Consider the following 19,197-nt stretch of genomic DNA (forward strand, 5'->3'; position numbering starts at 1 on the left):
CCTCGTAATCTCCTTTTGTTTCCCAGGATCCTTGTCTAGGACTATGCCCTTCACTCCCTAACACCCACCTACACACATAAACATTGTCCTTCCCTTCTTGAAGACAAAGGACAAAAACCTAAAATAATCTTCCTCAAAATACCTATTACTGTCATTCAAGTAATCAGTTATTCAAAGGAAAGCGAATTGGATACATTAATTAATAGGAAGATGTTAGAGGATGAATTATTAACTTAATATTGCTCTCAAGAATTTTGTGAGAAAATATGTTAAGCCAAAGGACTGAACTCTAATGGCATAATCCTGGACAGGCTGTGAGCAGATGAGTCATACTTATGGACAGAAGAGTTTCACTTTCTGCTACTTAGTTCCTGATTCTTCTGCCCAATTGTAAAGGTGTTCAGGAGCATTCAAGAGGTGACTCAAGAAGCCTATGGCCAGGATACAAATCCCATTTAAGTTACAAACTGTCGATGAGGTCCACAGTAAATCAGTAACTGTTAGGACCTCAATTCTCTCATCTGTAAAATGCAAGGGGTAATCATATCTGTGCTGCCTAGCTTCGGAGAGAATAAGCCCATGGGGTTCAAGAGAGAAGGCAAACTTTGGACTTCATTTAGATAAAATTGAATGCTGTAGTGATACTTGTCATTGTTGACCTAAATTTGTACATTTCTGGAAAACTAACAGTTGATTAAGAAAAAAATCAGCTACCCAGTTTAAAATGGTAATTTTCCAATCATAATTATTAACTGAGCTTCTTTAATAGTTGAGAAGGGATGAATTATGACCTTAAAACAAAGGACTTTTCTTGTAATCCATTTGTTCAAGCTAGATTTCTAAGTCTTGGGTTATAATTTATGGACTAATGTTTTCATTATGCTTTATATGTCAATAATTTTCTCAAGCAGTTATTGTGTGCAAGGCACAATGCGGGGAGGGAAATGGATGGTTGAGGCTATAATGATGAATGGACCGTTTTGGTGAAGAGCTCATGGATTTGGTACTTGTTTATTTAAAGGCTAAATCGAAGCTCTGGTTGGAAATTCAATTACTCAAGGAGAGAGCAGAGCAAGAGAACAAGAGGCCTCATGTTGTAATCATGATTTCTAGAGAAGGAGGCCTGTTAGACAAGGCAATAGGATCGCTTAATCAGTAGAGGTAGTTCAAGCTGGAAAAAAGAAAAGGAATGCATAGACCCCTAAAACATAGAAATGTTACTTTGCTTTCATTCTCTTTTGATGCAGGGCAAGGCCTTTGATTTGTGTGCAGATATGTTGCTGCCTGGAGCTCAGCTCAGCCACTTAAGCCAAAGAACATCGTTCAGATTCCAGTTTCAGCTTCGGTGAGTGGGGCAAGATCTTCAGGATATTTGTATGGTAAGGTCATCAATGTCAGTATGTCTAGATTGGAAGGAGTTTTTTCTTGGTTTTGTTTTTCACCTAATTTGACCGCGATTTGTCTTTCTGATACCAGCCATTATGGAGCTTTTCCAAATCACTTATCTCAATTTTCATAGAAACACTCTTTTATCTTTTTCACTCTCATATTTCATTAGTTTACATAGCAGTTGATTAAATTACATAATTAAAATAGCAAGTGCAATTGCATAAACTGCTTTTAGAACAAACCACTAGTCTCTATGAGGCCTTCAGTTCAGTAGGCAGACGCGGGCCAAGCGGAGATGAGTGTAAGCGCCAGGAGTCTTCAGCCCTGAAGTGCACAGGGGAGAGGCTGACTGACAGAGGGGAAAGTCTCCTGTCATCCAGTCATCCAGTGAGTTGGTTAAATGGAGTTAAGGGCTGATACCGTACATTGGAATGACTAGTGCGGTAAAAGGAGGAGTTGGTGGTCAAGAAAAGGTATGTGAGAGAAGTGACAGGGAAACCAAAGGTACTAAGAAGAGAACTTTGAGTGTTGTTGATACAACTACTGAAAAGACGTTGAAATAAAGCCTACAAGGAGGCCATAGAAGGAACTGATAAGGGCTGGGGTGGAAGATTACAGTGCGCTGGGGAATAAACGGGTGCCAGGTAAATAAGGGAAGAGGAGTAGGAAGATGAACTCTGCTTTCGATAGTTTGCCTGTAAAGGAAGATAGATTGGGTGGAGCTGAGGAGGGGTTGAGGGAAAGTTTGCTGTGGGGCTTTTGTTTTTGGATTAGCACACACAAGAATTTCTTCAAGGAGCTAGTAGAGAGGAATACGTTAAAGATTTGAAGTGCCACATTAAATACATTGGAATGTCTGGAACGTTATTTCTTAAGGCAATGCCCTATTATAGTTCATTTTCCATTTTAGAGGCTCAATAAATTATAGAATGGATGGTCTTAAGAGTCACTAAGAGGAAGAAAATTGAAAGGATTGCCTGGCTAATTGAAAAAGAAATTTGTTTGAAGGCCTAAGGTGGTGTGTACTTGTATTAATTCACTCTGATTAAATGTGCACACCCCCCAAAATGGACATGATTGTATGATAATATCCCAAATAGAGAATCTGTAAAACAGTATGTATTTATTTAAGAAGAAAAATGGACTCTGCTTTGAATAACAGTAATTGGTCCATTTAAAACATTTTATGTATAACTGTTAGATATGTTTACTAAGTAGTTTATGACTTTTACAAATGTTTTGTAACACTAAATGCACAAAGGAGAATGCGAAATTGCATAAGTAATATTATTGCAATCATGTTAAAATGTTTATAGAAAAAATGATTTGTTGTATATTGCTACTTTTAAGTAATCAGATAAAGAGGGAAAAAAGGTGGATATTTTCAATAATTCATGAAAATCTATTCGCTTCAGGATAATGATGCTTTCCACTCATTTGTTGGTTTTAACATTGTTGAACATATCCCTGATCATAAGATCTGTTTTTCTATTAAGGAGTGAGTTGATATACCATGGAAAAGGTGGGTTAAATACCCAGCCCTGGGCAGCCATTTCACACACATATTCCCTCTTTCTCTTCCACCATCAGTAATGAATTAAGTGAACTGTCTCACTGAGTGACTTTGGGACAGGGAAACTAAAGCAACCCCATGAAAACTGTTTTTGCTTCTTTTTCTGCTTCTATTCTTGCTAGGACCTACACCCCCACCTTACATGTGCCTTATAAAACAGATAGTGTATGTCCTCTTTGTAAAAGTCAAGGATGTAATGATTTTCTTTTTTTGAGTCTTCCAGCACAATAAATAACATCTAAGGAGTGACTGGGTGGGGTCATCATGAATGTTTTCCAAGACCACCGACCCATCAAGACCCTTAGCTCCAGGGCATAGGTGACTTATGGAGAGCACCTAAACCCTCGTCTGTGTGCCTGGATGCTTGAGAAGATACTGTGCACTGGACCACAACCCTCAATAAAACCCCAGGCCCCAAGTAGAGATAAAATTCATTCTTCTTTCCTTTCTGAGGTTTTCAGATGCTCTGTCTCTACACTCTCTCTCTATCTTTAATAAAATCTGCTCTCACTTCCTTTCAGCTTAGGTTGATTTTTATTCTGCTTAAGAAGTCAAGGACGTTCTTGGCTGGTCCTGCGGGACCCCTCTGGGTCCTCAGACCCAGCCAGCCTGCATCATCTTCAGATGTGACTTCAGTGTCCCTTTCAACATCTGCCTTTACCGACGATGTCTCTAGCGCCCTGTCTAGTACCTAGTAAACACTGAACACCTTTTCACTGAGTGAGTGAATAAACTCAGCATACAGTGTTGTCCATTGTAAAATACGTAATGGGGGAATTTATAAGATAGAGAGATAGGAAAGAAAGAAAAAAATCTGGGGAAAATGTAGAATAAAATTTATCTGATTTTAAATGTAGTGTAATTTCTAAGTAGGGAAGCCTTAGGAGAAATCAGAAATGAAAAGAAATAAATACACTGGATTACTTGAAATTCAAAATTGTCACACATCAAACATTACTAAAAAGTTTAAAAGCAGACACATACAGAGAATATTTGCATAGATTAAATAGATTGTGTAAATTACACAGACCTAACAACTTTATATAATTGTATGCATATTGCTAAAACACTAGGATAATAAAAAGTTGCAAAGTTCATAAACAAATAATAGTTCAGAAAGAGTTCATAAGCAGGTAATTCATAGGCAGGTAAACAACCAGTAAATATGTGAGAAAGGATTCAATCTCAGTAATCACAGAAATGAAAACAATACTAATAATCTCTAACTAATAAAAAAAGCAAGGTTTTTAAAAAAGTTTACATTAAGAGTGGCTTCATGTAGTCAAAATATTTTTTTTAAAGATTTTATTAGTTGTCAGAGAGAGAGAGAGAGAGCACAAGCATGGGGGGCAATAGACAGAGGGAGAAGCAGGCTCCCTGCCAAGCAAGGAGCCTGACTCGGGACTTGATCCCAGGGCTCTGGGATCATGACACGAGCTGAAGGCAGACACCCAACTGACTGAGTCACCCAGGCACCCCTCAAAAATATTTTAAACAAAGATATTCTGCAAAGGAAACTATGAATTGATACATTTTCTGAAAGGCAAATTGGCAATTCAGATCAAGGACCATAAAATACTCATACCTTTTTTCAATAATTTCTCTTCTAGGAATCTATCCATAGAAAGTAGTCTAGAACTCAAGAAAAAATTTTTGCATGCAAAGATAATTATCACAAGCAGTGCCTGGCCTGCTCAGTCGGTAGAGCATGCAACTCTTGACTTCAGGGTCCTGAGTTTGAGCCCCATGTTGAGGGTAGAGATTACTTAAATAAGTAAATAAACTTAAAACAACAACAACAACAACAATGAAACAAAGATAATTATCACAAAATTAGTTATTGCAAAAAAAAGTAGAAACAAACTAAATGCTGAACTATTTGGAAATGGTTAAATAAATTATAGTATAATTTATATATCTATAATTTATAGTATATATAAAGAATAGACTATTGCGATATAATGATTTATAAGAAATATACATTTGGTCATTCAGATGACCAAAATATATTTCTCAGATATATTTGGTCTCCATCCACAGTTCCTGAAAATGCTTCAGAGCCATAAAGGTGAAATGGGTGTCTTGTTAAGAATGAAGGTGACTTTTGGGCCCAACCCAAGGTCAAAAGTAGGGAGCTAGTTGCCAGGAGGACCAAACGTGTAATTAAAGTATTGAAACTGTCAGTCCCATCCCCAATGTCAGGGGGAGGGGCTGGAGATTGAATCAGCCAATGGGCAATGACTTAGGCAATTATGACTATGTAATGAAGCCTCCAGAAAAACCTAAGGCAGCTTTTTGGTCCTTTATTTCAGAGAGCTTCCTGATTGGTAAACAGGTGGAGCTTTGGGGAGAGTGGCATGCCCAGAATGGGCATGGAAGCCCCCCACCCTTTCCTCATACCTTGCCCTATGGATCTCTTCATTTAGCTGTTGATTTGTATCTTTTATCATATCCTTTAATAAACTGGTAAACCTAAGTGTTTTCCTGAGTTCTGTTTAGCTGCTCTAGCAAATTAGTCAAATTTAAGGGGGAGGTTGTTGGAACCTTCAATTTGTAACAGGTTGGTCAGAAACACATGTAAGAGCCTGAGGCTTGAGCCAAGTATCTGAAGGGGTTGGGACTGGGAGTACAGTCTTGTGGGACTGAGCCCTCAACCTGTGAAATCCGATGCTATCTCCAGGTAGATAGGATCAGACTTTTTTTTTTTTTAATTTTCTTTATGTATTTGACAGAAAGAGAGAGAGCACAAGCATTTGGAGTGGCAGGTAGAAGCAGGCTTCCCGCTGAGCCCGATGCCGGCTTGATCCCAGGACCTTGGGATCATGACCCCAGCTGAAAGCAGACACTGAGCCAGCCAGGCACCCCTAGATAGGATCAGACTTGAGTTGAATTCTTGGATTGCCTGCTGGTGTCCAAGAATTGCTTGGTGTTGTGGCTGGGAGGAGCATACCTCCATGCTGGAATTGGGTCCCAAATCTCTAAAAGAAATATTAAGCAGATACCAAAACTAGTTGTTTAGCTTGGAATCTTCAGAAAGCGACCCTGAAGAAAGCTTTCATGTGGAAGAAGGTTATTAGGAAGAATTCTCATGAAAAGTCAGGATAGCAGGAAGGATGGCAAATGAGCAGTCCCAAGGTAACTTCTGCTCACTCAGAGGAGCTCTGGAAAAAGTGTAGATCACACCTCAGAGTTGTTCCCATAGGGAGCAAGAGAGCGGGTGTATTTATATTACTGCTCCACGGAGTCATTAATTAAGGGTTTGGTTGAGGGGCATAAAGTCCCAGAAATTTCCCCGTCCTCTGTGCAAACAACAAAGTGGCCACAGCAGCCCAAGTCCCAGGTACTGGCTACCACAGGAGTGAAGCACACCAGAAGCCCGGGGGGAAGGAAAATGGCGAAGGTTTTCCAGCAAATATGCGTGGGGCAGTGACATACCTGCTGAATAGGTGTTCGTAAAGAATACCCCATAATATGATGAATGCTGAATGAGAAAAAAACAAGGTACAAAGTACTGTTTAAGGGGTCCAGATTTACATCATGGCCTGAAATAACTAAAAAACTAAACAAAATACATGACACAATGGTTCAGCCCTAAGGCATCCGGAAGGAGTGATTTTAGAGAGAGAGGAAACACAAGAGGTGAACCTGATGGCCGCTCTAACTGCTTACTGTCTGGCACGAGAAGGCTACCGCACAGAGAAGGAGGAGCCCAGGTGGGGTGCGGCCATATCCCCAACAGGAGACAACCCCAGGGGACTGACGAGACATTCCGTGTTAGGGAAAGTTGGTAAAGGGTACATGAGAACGATTGTTGCCATTTTTCTGTTAGTCTAAAATTACTTCAAAATAAAAAGTGTTAAAATCCTAAAAAGGGAGAAAATAGACCATGAGAATGCTAATCAAAATAAAGATGGAGTGGCTATGTTAATAGTAGAGAAAGGAGATTTTATTTTACTTTTTCATTTTTTTAGAGAAAGTCGACTTTAGAGAAAAAATATTATCAAGAATAAAGACAAATATTTCATAATGATAAAGGGGTCCATTTATCAAGAGGAACTAATAATCCTAAATGATTATGTGCCTAATACTAGACCTTCTAAATACGTGAAGCAAAAACTAATAGAACGAAGAGAAATAAACCAATCCACAACTTCAGCACTTTTCTCCTGGTACTTGATAAAAGGAATAGCCAGAAAATCTGTAAGCATATAAAAGACCGAACAACATTATCAACCAACAAGACCTAATCGACATTTATAGAACATTCCACTCAAAAACAGAATCACATTCTTTTTAAGTGCTTATGGACCATTTACCAAAATGGACCATATTCTGAGATAAAAATGAGTCTCAGTACATTTAAAACACACCACATACATACCATTTCTATTTGTTGGTGGAGTGCTGTACATGTTAACTTCATGGCTTGGCGGGTCAGATAACATCCAGTTCATGAAGGGTAGCTTCTGCTGGTTTCTCCTAACAGGTATGGAGAAAAAGCATTTGCCAAATCAATAGCTGCATATCTGATATCAGGGGGTGTGTTAATTTGCTCGAGCAATTTGAACCCATAGCTGGTATAACAGCCACAGTTAGTCACCACCTGGTTAAAGCTTACACATCTACTGTTATGATCCAGTATCCATCTGTCTTCAGCATAGACCAAATAGGTAAGTTGAATGGGAATGTCATGGGATTGCCATACCTGCATCCTTGATACTGGCACAAAGCTCTGCAGCCCCTTCATGAATGCAATATTGCTTTGGTTGACTGTTTTCCTAGTTAGAGGCAATTCTAAAGGGTCCCACATGGCCTTTCCCACCACCATAGTCCTGACTCCACAGGTCAAGGAGCCAGTGTGGGGAGTCCACCTGCTGCTAATTATATCTATTCCAGTTATGCATCCCAGAACCAGAAAAATAGGCACAGGATGGGTTCAAGGACCCACGGACCCACCGTAAGGGAACTGAGCTAAAGTCCCCAGACTACCTGACCTCCATAAGCCACTCCTCCAACTAGTGAATCACAGTGATATTTCAGGTCTTCTAGAATTAGTGTGTCAGTTCAGAGCCAGTGTCTAGTCGTCCCTGAGAGTTTTCACTATTTTCTTTCCTCAATGCACAGTTACCCTAGTAAAAGCCTGGAGGTCCTTTTGGGTGAAGGGTTAAAGAAAGATTACACATTTTTGGTGGTGTACAGGGACTCTGTTTCAAGGGGACTAAGTGTCTTCTCTATTCAAGGGGTTCTGGGTCTAAAAACTGATCAAGTCCAGGAATTGGTTGAGAAGCCATGACTCTATTTTTATGATTCAGGTTAGACTTTTGCTATTTGACCTAAAACTTTTCTGTTGTGATAGATCAAGTGAGAATTTAGCAGGCTTCCTACATATCTCACTTCTTGGAACACCATGATCAACCAGCCAATGCCACGGTTTTATGCAAGTCAGACTATTCTGATTGCTGCTTAACTGCTATCCATTATGGTAACCATGCCCACCTTGCCCTTGGTGGTTGAGTGCTACCATTTGGCCCTTGCTACCCCAGGATCCAATTACTCCCATTGCATTTAGGTTTCCTGATTCTGTGACTGTAGTCCCCACTATAAGGACTGGCCTACAAAGAAGAGTGATTACAGAGCTCTTTAAGGATACTAGGGCTCTATTCACAATTTTTTTCTCAGAGTAGTGGTGAAAGGTGTCTTCTGGACTTTGGTATGTCACCTGGACTCTCAGAATGGGTAAGTTTTAACTGACAAATCCACTAATTTTACAAATCTGCATTCCAAACTTCCTAAGCATTTGAATCCCTCCCTCTACATTTAAGCAAGGTAAGTCAAGTGTTTCTAGTTTGCTCATAGTAGGCCACCTTTTGGTCCATGTTCATCCAATCAGCTAAAACTGTTAAAACCCTTTCCAACTCCCTGAGCTACAACGTTAAATCCGGGATCTCTGCTTAGTAAGCCCGTATTGATAATATCAACCTGATCCAACTCTGCTTCTTCCATCATTATCCCGTGCCCTCAGTATCCATTCCCATACATGTTTTCCAGATTTTAATCTACATAAGTTAGAAAAGTCACATAATTCTTTTGGAGTGTAGCAACCTCCTCAGAGGTCACACTTCGTATCTCATCCTTAGGGACCTTCTGGAATTTGAGTCTAGTTATAGATCTAGAAGCAAAGGGGGACAGTAGATGTGGCTCCTAAGGAGAATCAGCTTTGTATTGCGTAGCATTACAGTTTCCTCAGGCAATGCAGAGTTAATTCCCTCCAATGGGGAGTAAGGGCGAGTTAGAGAAGACAATACCACTGGGAGTGAGGAGGCCACTTCCACTGGGAAAGAAGACTAGCCAGAATTTAGAGGTTCAATGTCCCCAGCCTCATCAGGCTCTTCCTACAGGTCCATTCCAATTTACAAGATTCTATTCTTTACCAATCAATGACCTCATTTGAACAGTAGACACCCTGTAGAGCTGGGAGTTCAACTAGTGTTATAATTCAGCCAACTGCAGGATGAAATTCTGTGTTTGATTTTCAACAATCTCAGCCCTGAGGCTACAGGAGATAAAGGTCTCCTTTAGGGCACACACAGAAGTGTTTAGGTCATTTATGTGACACTTGAACTGAGAATTCACATCCCTGAGCTCATCCTTTCTTTCATCACTTCTCCAGCAACATTAGGAGCAATCAACGACCTCATTAAATGCATTAGATTTCCAAAAATGTCTGAAAGTATCACATATGCAGTCACCAAACTCCTTATTTCTTATAAGTGGTTGATTAGAATATCTAATGAAGATATTTTGCATATCTCTGTTGCCAGATCTTTTTTTTTATTTTTTTTTTTATTTATTTATTTTTTTTTTATTTTAATGATTTTTTATTATATTATGTTAGTCACCATACAGTACATCCCCGGTTTCCGATGTAAGGCTCGATGATTCATTAGTTGTGTATAACACCCAGTGCACCATGCAATATGTGCCCTCCTTACTACCCATCACCGGTCTATCCCATTCCCCCACCCCCCTCTGTTGCCAGATCTTGCAAGGGACTATCAGCGCTCTTTTCACTACTGGAAATATGGTCATTACCATCTTTCAATCTAATGAGATTGAAGAGCCAATTTCGGAAACCTCAGAACTAATTCAGAAAACTCATCCTTAGAATTGTGGTCCTGTAGATCCACTCTTGGTACCCAAATCTGAACTAGTCAGTTTCTCCAGAGAAAGAAAACCAAAAGTAAGAGATGTACTCCAAAAACTGTCTCATGTGATTACGGAGACTGAGAAGTTCAAGATCCACAATCAGCAAGCTGAGGGTAAATTTCCAGTCTGAGTCCAAAGGCCTGTGACCCAGGAGAGCAGTTGATGTACGTCTCAAGCTGAGTTTGAGTCTGAAGGTAGAAGACTGACATTTCAGCTTGAAGACCTTAAGGCAAAGAGTAAGAATTCTTTCTTACTCAGCCTTTTATTCTATTCAGGCCTTTCACAGATTATATACGGGAAGGGCAATCTGTTTTATGAAGTCTACCAATTTAGATGTTAATCTCATCCAGAAACACCCTCACAGACACAACCAGAAATGTCTAATCAAATATCTGTGTACCCTGTGGCTCAATCATGTTGACACATAAAATTAACTATTGCACGGAGGATGGAGAAGAAAAGAATTCAGGATAGCTCTGTTTTCTATCATAGTTCCTTGCGTAAATGGTGGTTCCATCAATTTGGAAGAGAATAGGGAAGGAAGAAGGGACTTGAGGTACTGGTAAGAAGCTCAGTGCTGGACATGTTTTGTAGAGCATCTATGGAACATCCACTTGTAAACATAGGGCTTTAGATCTGGATTAGAGATATAGAATTGACAGCTATCGGTATACAAGCTGTAGAAGGAGTGAATGAAATTCCCCAGATAAAGCATGTGTAATAAGAAAGAGTAGAGTGTGAAGGATGGATTATTAACATGAAAGGACAAAAGAAATTCAAGGGCATAGAGGCAACATCGTTCAGACAGAATGAGACCAGGAACCCAAGGCAGGAGTTTCAAGAATGAAGGAAAGGAAAACTATTATCCACTGTAGAGGTCAAAGATGGTAAATACTGAAAACTGCCCAATAGAAATAACAAATAGGAGGTTTGTGTTATCTTCAGAGGGAAAAGTTGCAGAGGTGGGATGAACGGAGAAGTGACTGAGTGCAAAGGAGATAGAGACAAGAAATGTACACTTGCTCTACCAGCAGCTTGGACTGATGGAAAGTGAGGAGATGACCCAGGATGGTTAAAGAATGTTTTTCTGAAATGCTGAAGGGAAACTCAGTGATGGAAGGAGGAAAGATAGGGAACAAGATCCCTGAAGAAGAATGGGATCCAAAACACATGAAAAGTCTGATTTTGACATGCTGATGCCACCACCCATTCATTCTTTTCTGGTTCAAATCAACATAGGGAGAGTTGTCATTAGAATTCTAAACTGTACTTTATTGTAGGTAATGAATCACAATTTCTATATTTTAGATGTGATTTTTTTATATACGCGTAGGACATTGTTTAATTTCATGATTTCAAGAAGTATCTATACCCAAATGGAAGAATATATTTGAAATTACTGTAAAAAGCTGTACAACTGCCAGCAGTAGAGTCATTGGGAGGGATCTGAAAGAAATGTAATTTTGGTCCTTTATTCTCTACCTAAATAATAATAATAATAGGTCTCAGGGCGCATATTTCTTTCATAAGAGATTCATAAAATCCCTCTTTCTTGCCTTTCCTTCTTTTTCTTTAAAAACCAAAACCAAACCAAAATAAAACACCTCCCAAATCTCCCTTTTGCTTTCTAGCTTATGGTCCACTTTCTCTGCACTACTCAAATGATCTTTTACTTGTTAACTGTTTGCTAATTTCTACTCCTTGAATACGTCCCCAACCTGTAGCCTAAATTTAATTCACCTAAAACACTGATTGCAACTTCACTATTCTATCCAGAATTGTTCAATGGCTTCCCCAATTTCTCCCCTGCATTAAACACAGAACAAAGTCCATATTTCTTAGCCTGAAATTTGAGGCAATCCATAATCTAGTCCTCACTTTTTAACCTTCTCTTTAAGTTCTACTTGACACCTACCTATGTTCCACCAATGTTAAACTGATATGTTCTTTTGTTTCCTGAAAGTCATCCAGGTTGACCATGTTAAAAAAAACAAAACAAAATTCAACAGAGAAATTTTAAAGATCTAATTGACTTTATTAATTGATTCATGTATCGGGAGGCATTCCATCTAGCAAGTAGAGGAGCTCTGAGGAATTGTACAAAATGGAAGGTTTTTATAGGAAGGAGGGGTGGGACAAGAAGTTATTAACAAAAGAAAAGAAGGGATTGTTCCAGGCAAGGTCACCTTCCCTTACAGAGAAGGGCAGGGGATTTATTAGGTGGATTACCTCATCTTCCTTTGGGGGATAGAGAGGCCCCATGTAACAGATTACCTCATTGGTGCTGACCACAAAATTCTAAATTGACTGGCTTAAAAGTCTACTCCTAGAGAATTTGAAATTGCAACTAAGTCCTTGTTCTGGGGTCAAATGACTCCATCTTGGGCTTGTGGGTTTCTTTTTAATAGCCATACACTGTTACAAGTGTTGTGCACTGCACAACCCCAAGAGACTACAATGTGATTCGTGCCCACTAGGGCTGTGCAGCTCATAACCCACATAAATGGAAATGTTGACCCCTATTTCACAGTAGAAATATTATTCCAAAGGCTGAACTCCAATTTTATCATCACCTGCAGTCAGATTTCCCTCTCAATTCTTCTTTAAACCTACATATAGTAGAAATTAGAACTAGATCAAATTCAAACTCAGAGATCCGGTATTCAAAACCTGCTTTAAGCTAACCTCACTATAGCACTTCACCTCATTCTCGACATGAATTCTCCATTATAACTGAGCTGTTGTCTACAATTATGTCTCTACAAATAGAATGCCTACCTCTGGACCATTTAATTTTCTTTCCTTCCACCCTAATTTCTTCCTACCCTTTTCCAACAATTCAAAAACAATCCATCTTTCACTGAACAAAACAGTTTTCCCAACCTCTATAAAACCTTCAAAGATCATTCTATTCCACAATCATCCTATCTTTCCTGAGTTATTATTGTTATTTTTATTATTATTATTACTAAGATTTTATTTATTTATTTTAGAGACAGAGAGAGTGGGTGCATGAGTGGGGGAGGGGCAGAGGGCGAGAATCTTCAAGGAGACTTCGAGGTCAACGCAGAGCCCCACGAGGGGCTCGACCTCACAACCCCAGAATCACATCCTGAGCTGAAACCAGAGTCAGATGCTTAACAGACTGAGCCACCCAGGCGCCTCTCTGAATTATTATTAAAGTTATCATCTGCTGCAATTTTTTAAAAAGATTTCATTTATTTATTTGAGAGAAACAAGGAGAGAGAGAGAACACAGAGGGAGAGTGAGAGGGAGAAGCAGACTCCCCACTCAGCAGGAAGCCCAATACAGAGCTTGATCCTTGGACCCTTGAGACCATGACCTGAGCTGAAAACATGCTTAACAAACTAAGCCACCCAGGCACCCCCTGTGCTGCAATTTTTAACATTTGGTTAATACCATGTCTTATATTCATCTATTTTCATGCATCAAATTTTTTTAAACCACCAGCTAGACTACATTTCCTCAGTAGTTAAGTTTAGCTCTTATATCATTGTGTCTATTGAGTATAATAGACAGTTGTATAATCTATGCTTGCTGATTTGATATTTCACTAAAATTTAAAAATGATAAGGCTAACCCTTATGTCAGTCTGTAAGATTCATAGCGAGTTGATTTGTAATTTTTTAGTGTAATTTCACAGTTTTTTAACTGTTCAGCATGCTTTCTTATCATTTGTCTTTGAGTCCCTTTAAAAACTATGCTTTCGTTCTATATCTGGTGTAACTTTATGAAACCCAGGAAGAGCCAATAGTTCTCTTCCCTGGGGTATGTGACCTGAGGTTGTATGTGCCTTTCTTGAAAACCATGTGGAAAATATCTCCTTGAAAAATGAAGACAAAGAGATATAGAAAAAAGCAGAGTTGGGGAGAGATAACAGTAATGACATTCTTTGAGCCCCTCAATCCTTTTATACATGGAGTCAGCTGCATCCCTGGATTGGCCATTTATATGAGTCAATACATTCCTCTTTTAGAAACCAAGCCAGTGTGAATTAGGTTTCTGTTATTTTGCCACTGAAAGTGACCTGCCGCATACATATGTAATATCACTTGATCATCTTGCACTGTGTATGTGTAAAGCGCCATGTTAGGTATTGTGAGTGATAGTTCTATGAGAAATTAACTCCCGTTCTGCCTTTAAGGTACTTTACAATATAGTAAGAGAGATAAGATGGATACAGATAATGCTACAACACCGTATGTGACGGATGCCACATGGGAAGTACAAAGGACTACAGAAGTTCAGATAAAGGACCGATCTCTTATTTGGAGGGATCACAGAGGCTTCACAGAGAAGATGACATTAGAAATGGCCCAAGATCAGTGCAAAGCTTTCTTAAGGAATGATGAAATGTCTAATAATGTGACAGTATAGGTTTGTATAGTGAGGGTTGGAAACTAAGTTGGAAAGATAATTTGGGGTCAAAGAGGGGATAAAGTAATAAATGCTAAGACAATGAATGTGAGCTTCATTAGGAAAAAGGGAGCTAAAATCCTGGACAGGATTTTGAACCATATCAAAGTGTTGTATAATACACCTAGTATTCAAAAAATGAAAGTGAAGTCGGTCTACAATGCAGGAAGTTGGGAAAGGAGGGTTAGATGGTATGAATTGTAACCTTTGTAAATCTCTTTTTGTTCATAATGTTTTCTTAAATATCATTATCAACATCTAGCAACAAAACATAGTTCTAGCAAACTGTATGGAAGTATGTGAATGGGTTTTAATTAGTATCGCTCTTCTAGATACTTTAATTATTTATAGTATCTGTATTCTTCAAAGAGTAACTCTTTGTCCAAATTATACAACTATCATTACTATGACTAGGTTTGAATTATTTTTTAATGCTTTAAAACATAATGTTTAGAACCTTCTATTATCCACCTAATTCAAGAGTGGTGATGATTACATTTACTTGAAATAGGCATAGGCTTGAAGATAGCATTCTTTAGGTTGTATTGCTCAAGGTATTTTTGGAGAATAGATAATCTTATTCCTTTGTCCTTTATCTAGTTGCACAAGGCTTGCTTTGCATTGCACACACATGCTTGGAGAGGAGCACAGAAAAGTTCTCTTTCACCAAGTTGTGGGCAGAAAATGACATACTGTGCAGCGCAAGCCAAGTAAAGAAGCAAACTTCCCACAGAATCACGAGATAGCCCCATCTGTAATTCTGGGTGTAGCTACAGTTGCATGCCAAGTCTTTGCTCTGGAGGAGTTAAATAGGACTTTTTCCCAGAACTTCTGAGAATACATCATGTCGGGACCCCAGTTGAGGGTCCTGAGGCCAAGTATCTGACCACCTCTAGCCTTCGACTAAGGAGTCCTTTCTACCTAGCAACTGCCTGGCTTGCCACAATTCACTTAGGAGAGGCCATGCAGCTCTTCAGTGAGAAAACATCCTAATCCAAAAGACCAGGATGCACTCTAATAATCTTGAGATTGGTAACGAATTAAAGTATGTTTTGTTTGCCCTACTGGTAGAGTCATGAAAACTTGTTACGCACTTTAGAAGGATTTCCACTTAAAATGTGTCAAAATAAAAGATTTTGTGTGGAAAGAATAATCGTCTATACCTGAGAAAAAAAATAGCTCCTTGGCAAGTGACCAGATACAAACCACCAGATAGGCATTTCTGTACTGAATTTATACTGCAAGCAGAAAATCTCAACCAGTTTCACATTTGATCATCTCCAGGGAGCCATCATATTTGATTACAGTTTAGTAAATGACATATCATATACTTCTGATTCTAATCTTCTGTGCGACTGACCAGAGACAGGCTAGTTCACCCCAGGATAAACTGGGACTGTGAGAAAAAGCAGTAGAAGGTGTGAAATTTTAAAGCTGGGCGTGGTGGTGGTGGTGGTAGTGGTGGTGGTGGTGGTGGTGGTGGTGGTGATGGTGGTGGTAGGGGTTGGGGGTGAGGGGCGCTGAGAGAGAAGGCTGTTTCTTTGGGTGGCCCTTACAGGGAATAGTGGCTTTATTGTTGCGAGCCTGCCTAAAGGGCTTCTTCCTTTTGTTTACTTCTTTTCATTCCTATGGACTCTTCTGTGAGTATTAATAAATTACTCTTTGCTTAAGCTCTCCAGGTAAGAGCCTATTCTCCCCACAGCCGGGAACAATGCCACCGCTGCCACAAGATGAAACAGGCATGCGAGATTGAGAAGTGCTGTGGTGAAGCAACGTTCACCTTTATTTTTTTGCTCTTCAGATAATAATGATTCTGGGGAAGGAAGAGAAAACTCCAGAGCTACTTTGTTCTCTTCAAAGCCCGAGCTTCAGGAGAAAAAGAAGACAAGATACTTCGCAGGCCAGGGGGCCACAGCACACACTGGCCCTGTGCCTTTATTTTATTATATTAATGATATGAAGTTCAAAAATTACTTTCTTAAAAAAAAAAAAAAGATGGGTAGTGGATAGAAAAAACCTTAATGGTGGCATTTAAATCAAAAATTTAGTTTGTTCATCTACATTTTCTTTCTTTTTAAAAATATTTTATTTATTGATTTGAGAGAGAGTGAGCAAGAGAGAGAGAAAGAGGAAGAGAGAGAGCACAAGTGGGGAGAGGGACAGAGGGAGAGGGAGAAGCAGGCTCCTCACTGAGCAGGGAGCCTGATGTGGGGCTTGATCCCAGGACTGGGGTATCATGACCTGAGATGAAGCTGGATGCTTAACCAACTGAGCCACCCAGGCATCTCTCATCTACATTTTCAATTACATTTCCCCTTGAAGAATGTGGAATTTTAACGTGCAAGAGGTGAGGAAAAAGTGAATGAAAAGTCTCTGTTCTCATCATGCAATCAAAGAAATAAAATGAGCGTGTCTTTGTAATTGTTGGATATACACAGATGAGTGAAGAACTGCTGGAATTTTCTGTTAGCTGATGTGTTGGTTGCCAGTAAAAAAGCAAACATGAACCTTGGGCTGTCAGTAAGAACACTGTGGAGTGGAAGGAAGTGACTGCGACTTGCAGGGTGACGGGCCCTCGGCCACAGGGGAGCAAAGGAAGGGGGGGTTCTCTGGGAGCTCAGTCTTCCTAGGTCAGTTTCCTCTTCAAACTCACCCACTGCCAGGCTCCTGCCCTAACCTTAGGCTCTTCAGGTTTTGGCTTGCCCATCTCCAATGGACTCTGCCCACTCCATGACCTTGAATGAGCAACTTTGCCTCTCCTGTCCTTGGTTACGCACCTATTGTTATGAACTGAATGTGTGTGTCCCCCAAATTTCATATATTGCAGCTCTTCCCCTGCCCCCACCCCATGGCTGTATTTGGAGATAGGGCCAATGAGGAGGTCAAATGAGGTCATAGGAGTGGGAGCCCTAATCTGATAGCACTGGTGCCCTTAGAAGAGGAAGACACATGAGAGCCCTGTGTCTCTGCCATGTGAGGACACAGAAGATGGCCGTCTACACACCAGATGTGCGTTCCTCACCAGAAACGAATCTGCCAGCACCTTGATCTGGGACTTCCCAGCCTCTAGGACTAAGTACACTTGCTGTTTAAGCCACTCCATTTATGGTGGTTTGTTATAGCACCCCAAAATGACGAAGATGACTGTAAAATATGAGGAAAACGCAGTGGTCTTCTCTGCCTCTTTCAACACTAACATTTTATAATTGAAATCAAAGGTTTGAAATAAATAATTGCATATCATATTTACATCTCTTCTTAGCTGAATGATGTATGTGTGTGTCTCTAGATCCTTCGAGATCCTGTTGTGATTCCTCATGATTTCTCTAAATGTCCATGAATTCTCCTCCATACACCTCCATCTCTGAGTAGAATGGATTGGCCCTCAAATTGTCTCTTGCTTATTTATTTATTTATTTATTTTAAAAGACTTTATTTATTTGAGAGAGAGAGAGCAAGTGAGTGAGTTAGCACAAGCAGGGGGAGCAGCAGGCAGAAGGAGAAACAGGCTCCCCGCTGAGCAGGGAGCCCTGATGCGGGACTCAGTCCAGGACCCTGGGATCAAGACTTGAGCTGAAGGCAGATGCTTAACCGACTGAGCCACCCAGGCGTCCTTCAAATTGTCTCTTATTGTTCAAACATATTTTTCCCATATTCAAACCATGTTAGTCCACTTTAATTTCAGCTGGACTAGTTAGCCCTAGGAGAGCTGCTGTGAGGGTGGTCAAGAAAAGGATCTAGAGATCAGGATATGACAGCAGAAAAGCTTCAGATGTATGGACGATTTTAGGACAGTTAAAGAATATAATCGACATGACTTAGGTAGATATAATTATAACTCAAATATTATTCATGCCACTATATTTTCCTCATAATTTTCGGATGCTCATTAAACATATGAACCTTGTTTGCCAGAATTCCCTCAGACTCCATGAAATATATCTCCTTTCACTGATTAGGTAGTTTATTTTGAATTACTGCTGGCAAGGTTTGGAGCTATGATTACTTTTCCTTGACTCTTGAATGGACTTAAGAAATACAATTTAAATTTCTTTTTAAATGAAATTTATGCCATGAGAAATGTTAGTTGTGATATTATAATCCTAATATGTGATATTAAAACTCAATATACTTAAAAATAACAATATTTCTAAAAGCAGCCCCAAACCCTTTTTTTTTATTTTTTAAAAGATTTTATTTATTTATTTGACACAGAGAGAGAGCACAAGCAGGGGGAGCAGCAGGCAAGGGGAGAAGCAGGCTCCCCGCTGAGCAAGAAGCCCGATGTGGGCCTCGATCCCAGGACCCTGGGATCATGACCTGAGCTGAAGGCAGACGCTTAAGGACTGAGCCTCCCACATGTCCCCAAACCCTTTTTTGAAATAAGCAAGAATATGTGCTTTTGTATATTTATTCATACAAACACATACTATCATTATTTCTGTATTTATTCTTGTGGCTTTTTTTGTTTTGTTTTTTTGGGTTTGTTTGGTTTTTTTTAAGCTTTTGGGAAGAAAAAGTGAGAGTGTAAGTTATTGGTTATTGACCCATGAAACTGGGAAGTCTGGGTGGGGCCAGGAGACTGAGCTGTC

The 19,197-nt window shown here is 39.7% G+C and overlaps 1 long non-coding RNA gene across 5 annotated transcripts in view; it reads left to right on the top strand.

The window, feature by feature from the left end:
- Positions 1–19,197, top strand: part of LOC123786432 (uncharacterized) — a 41,505-nt gene that overhangs the window by 17,026 nt on the left and 5,282 nt on the right. For 2 of the 5 annotated variants that reach the window (XR_015724112.1, XR_015724116.1), the window contains exons 2-3: positions 1,248–1,345; positions 16,407–17,850. This is a non-coding gene — a long non-coding RNA (uncharacterized LOC123786432). Of the gene's footprint in view, positions 1–1,247; positions 1,380–16,406; positions 17,851–19,197 lie in introns of those variants that run through there. The other 3 variants (XR_015724111.1, XR_015724115.1, XR_015724114.1) reach the window with 2 other exon arrangements.

The sequence above is a fragment of the Ursus americanus genome, chromosome 4 (genome assembly GCF_024610735.1).
Source record: "Ursus americanus isolate L20-20 chromosome 4, mUrsAme1.1.p, whole genome shotgun sequence".
Lineage (NCBI taxonomy): Eukaryota > Metazoa > Chordata > Mammalia > Carnivora > Ursidae > Ursus > Ursus americanus.